Here is a 4,937-nt window from a genome sequence, read left to right as displayed (position 1 = left end):
TCTGTCTGTCTGTCTATCTATCTGTCTGTCTGTCCGTCTGTCTGTCTCTCTATCTGTCTGTCTGTTTGTCTTTCTGTCTCTCTATCGGTCTCTCTATCCGTCTGTCTGTCTGTCTGTCTGTCTGTCTGTCCGTCCGTTTTTCCGTCTATCTGCCTATCTGTCTGTCTGTCTGTCTCTCTATCTGTCTGTCTGTCTGTCTTTCTGTCTATCTATCTATCTGTCTGTCTGTCCGTTTCTCTGTCTCTCTTTCTGTCTATCTATATCTATCTGTCTGTCTGTCTATCTATCTATCTGTCTGTCTGTCTGTCTCTCTATCTGTCTGTCTGTCTGTCTTTCTGTCTATCTGCCTATCTGTCTGTCTATCTATCTGTCTGTCTGTCTGTCCGTCTGTCTGTCTCTCTTTCTGTCTATCTATGTCTGTCTGTCCGTCTGTCTATCTGTATATCTGTCTATCCGTCTGTCTATCTATCTGTCTGTCTGTCTATCTATCTGTCTGTCTGTCCGTCTGTCTGTCTCTCTATCTGTCTGTCTGTTTGTCTTTCTGTCTCTCTATCGGTCTCTCTATCCGTCTGTCTGTCTGTCTTTCTGTCTGTCTTTCTATCTATCTATCTGTCTGTCCGTCTGTCTGTCTGTCTGTCCGTCTGTCTGTCTCTCTATCTGTCTGTCTGTCTGTCTGTCTGTCTGTCTGTCGTTCTATCTATCTATCTGTCTGTCGTTCTATCTATCTATCTGTCTGTCGTTCTATCTATCTATCTGTCTGTCGTTCTATCTATCTATCTGTCTGTCGTTCTATCTATCTATCTGTCTGTCGTTCTATCTATCTATCTGTCTGTCGTTCTATCTATCTATCTGTCTGTCGTTCTATCTATCTATCTGTCTGTCGTTCTATCTATCTATCTGTCTGTCGTTCTATCTATCTATCTGTCTGTCGTTCTATCTATCTATCTGTCTGTCGTTCTATCTATCTATCTGTCTGTCGTTCTATCTATCTATCTGTCTGTCGTTCTATCTATCTATCTGTCTGTCGTTCTATCTATCTATCTGTCTGTCGTTCTATCTATCTATCTGTCTGTCGTTCTATCTATCTATCTGTCTGTCGTTCTATCTATCTATCTGTCTGTCGTTCTATCTATCTATCTGTCTGTCGTTCTATCTATCTATCTGTCTGTCGTTCTATCTATCTATCTGTCTGTCGTTCTATCTATCTATCTGTCTGTCGTTCTATCTATCTATCTGTCTGTCGTTCTATCTATCTATCTGTCTGTCGTTCTATCTATCTATCTGTCTGTCGTTCTATCTATCTATCTGTCTGTCGTTCTATCTATCTATCTGTCTGTCGTTCTATCTATCTATCTGTCTGTCGTTCTATCTATCTATCTGTCTGTCGTTCTATCTATCTATCTGTCTGTCGTTCTATCTATCTATCTGTCTGTCGTTCTATCTATCTATCTGTCTGTCTTTCTATCTATCTATCTGTCTGTCCGTCTGTCTGTCTGTCTGTCCGTCTGTCTGTCTCTCTATCTGTCTGTCTGTCTGTCTTTCTGTCTATCTGCCTATCTGTCTATCTTTCTGTCTCTCTATCTGTCTCTCTAATCCGTATTTATATATTGTATATTTATATACAATATATTTAGACTTGCACTCTGTTAATTTACTAACTGCTTGTTTTCTTTATAAAAAAACACAACAGCTTCTCTTTTCATTTTGTATTCTATCTATTTGGTTTATTTTAATTTTTTATGCAATTAACAAAAAGCAAAAAAAAAGGCCTCTAACATGAGCTTGCGCTATTCTTTTTCTATTTTATCTGTTTTCTTTTTATTTAATATATAATTTAAAAAAAACATTGCTACGTGTACTGCGTTAAGCTGAGACTTGTTATAGCACTTGTATATCTTTGCTCTCTTGTTGATTTTGATTGCTCCCATTGTCCTCATTTGCAAGTCGCTTTGGATAAAAGCATCTGCTAAATATATATGTATGAAGAATTTTGGGGTATAATATGTCACAGTTTATTTTGGTATCCTCACTTACATAGTGTCCTGCACCCACTAGTAAAAAAATATAAAAAAATTATATCTGGTGTCTGAATAATTTGTGACCCTGGAGCACAAAAGCAAGTCGCTGGGGTATATTTGTAGCAATAGCCAACAATACATTGTATGGGTCAAAATTATCCATTTTTCTTTAATGCCAAAAATCATTAGGACATTAAGTAAAGATCATGTTCCATGAAGATATTTAGTAAATTTCCTACCGTAAATATATCAAAACTAAATTTTTGATTAGTAATATGCATTGCTAAGAACTTCATTTGGACAACTTTAAAGGCGATTTTCTCAATATTTAGATTTTTTTGCACCCTCAGATTCCAGATTTTCGAATAGTTGTATCTCAGCCAAATATTGTATAAATGTACAAATCTCAATTTAAAAAAAATGACCCTTATGACTGGTTTTGTGGTCCAGGGTCACATTTGTGGTTTGACTGTGTAGGGTTAACTTCTCACGTGATTGCCCTTAACGGAGTTGCTATCAGAACCCGGCTCTTTTAGGCAGTTTGGAGAAGCTCAGCACACTCATCCTGGACTGCAACAACTACAGCGCGCATGTCAAATTCCCCTACATGCCCAGCCTCACCACCCTCTGGATCAACAAGAACAAAATCAGCAACCTGCCCATTATTGTGGAGGAGATCTGCTGCAAGTTCCCAAATATCAAGTGAGTTCAGAATCCCATTCACTCATGCATTAACTACTCTGCAGACATAGTGTTTTTATACCTCCAGTGATTTATCTGTTTGGTTTCATTGTAGAATTCTCAGTATGATGAACAATGAAGCGGCACCCAGTTACTTTAATGGAGGCAGTCTCACGCAGTATATGGATTACAGGTAAGCTTGAGAAGAGGAGATGTATTGAAATATTCAGTTATGTAATAAGTACTGTTATGCCAATATATACATTTTAGTATGTTAACATTCATCCTGGACTTTTGATTTGTTTCAAAAACTTCAGATGGTACATACCTTTTTGAAGAAGATGTACGCTTTAGCATACTTTCAAAGGAACATTTGTTATGGAAATAATATACTTTAAAAGAATATACTTAGGTTTGAACTGAATGTAATGCTTTTGGATACTTAATTGCATGTTAAATGCAATTAAAGAAAATGTATTATAATTTAAATTGATATCACCTGCAATTAGCTCAACTTTATGGTGCGTTTTGACCCACTTAAGTATGACTTAAGTGCATATTTATATATAATTTCATATTTACTTCTATTGTCTTTGAGATATGGTTAAAGTACTGCTGAAAACGAAACTTTTTTTTCATTTCTGTTGAAACTTGTATGTCGTGTATTTAAATACATTTGTAATTACACATTTGTGATGATGATGCTGCAATTCAGTACATTTAAAATATATCAACTTTAAATGTAATATTGAATAACACACTACAGTTCAAATTCTAAGCAAGTACTTTACATGTGTTTCAAAAATAAGTCTAGCTATGTCTTTAGGCCCGACAAAAGATTATTAAAACATGATGATTTAAAATGCACTTTAAAGTTAAACGTTTAATTTGACATTATTACAAAGGTCACTTTTTAAAAGTGTACTTAAGTGTGTTAAGAAACAGTCATGAAAGTGTCTCACTTTAAGTCACTTAAGTGGCCTTTTATTTAATTAATAATATCTGCACATACAGGTGCATCTCAATAAATTAGTATTCTAATTTGTTGAGATAGTGAATTGGTGGGTTTTTGTTAAATGTGAGCCAAAATCATCACAATTAAAAGAACCAAAGACTTAAACTATTTCAGTCGGTGTGCATTGAATTTATTTAATACACGAGTTTCACAATTTGAGTTGAATTACTGAAATAAATAAAAAAACTTTTTCACGACATTCTAATTTATTGAGATGCAACTGTACAGCTTTTTAAATATATGCTTCCAAGATTTAAAGTACACTACAAGTGCACACTCAATACAATTAAGCACACTTCTCTTTCAAAAGTGTGTACTTCCATCTAGTGGTCATGTTTTGCAATACAAGTTCTCAATACAACTAAGCAAGCTGTGCTTTAGTATTTGTGCCAGTCCAGTATGTTCAATATTCAATCTGAACAACCTAATATGTAGAGTACTGTATTGCATTGCATTACATTACATTATATTGTATTGTATTATATTATATTATATTATATTATATATGTGATCCTGGATATATGTGTAAATTTTTTGAAACTGAGATGTATACATCATCTGAAAGCTGAATAAATAAGCTTTCCATTGATGTATGGTTATGTTAGGATAGGACAATATTTGGTCGAGATACAACTATTTGAAAATCTGGAATCTGAGGGTGCAAAAACAAAATCTAAATACTGAGAATTCGCCTTTAAAGTTGTCCAAATGAAGTTCTTAGCAATGCATATTACTAATCAGAAATTAAGTTTTAATATATTTACAGTAGGACATTTCCAAAATATCTTCATGGAACATAATCTTTACTTAATATCCTAATGATTTTTGGCATAAAAGAAAAATGGATAATTTTGACCCATACAATGTATTGTTGGCTATTGCTACAAATATACCCCAGAGACTTAACACTGCTTTTGTGCTGCAGGGTCACATAATATACTAGTGCATACTAACTACTCTATTTGTGTATATGACAGGTATGTGATCAGTCAGATCCCCGGTCTGGAGGTGCTGGATGACACAGAGGTGCAGGAGAACGAGCGTGAAGTGGCCCGAAAGACCTACCGGATGCAGAGAATCAGAGAAGGCAGCCGGAGGAGGAAGGAGCTTCATCGCTAACACTATTCACTTCACTCGCTTCACCTGGGCCATGAGCCAAGCCACTTACAGTCCACAACAACCAAAGCACTCCTTCCAGACCTCAGGAGCGTCAAAGCCTTTAC

The sequence above is a fragment of the Sinocyclocheilus grahami genome, unplaced genomic scaffold (genome assembly GCF_001515645.1).
Source record: "Sinocyclocheilus grahami isolate Dianchi unplaced genomic scaffold, SAMN03320097.WGS_v1.1 scaffold300.1, whole genome shotgun sequence".
Classification (NCBI taxonomy): domain Eukaryota; kingdom Metazoa; phylum Chordata; class Actinopteri; order Cypriniformes; family Cyprinidae; genus Sinocyclocheilus; species Sinocyclocheilus grahami.
Note: the sequence above shows the minus strand (reverse complement) of the source record.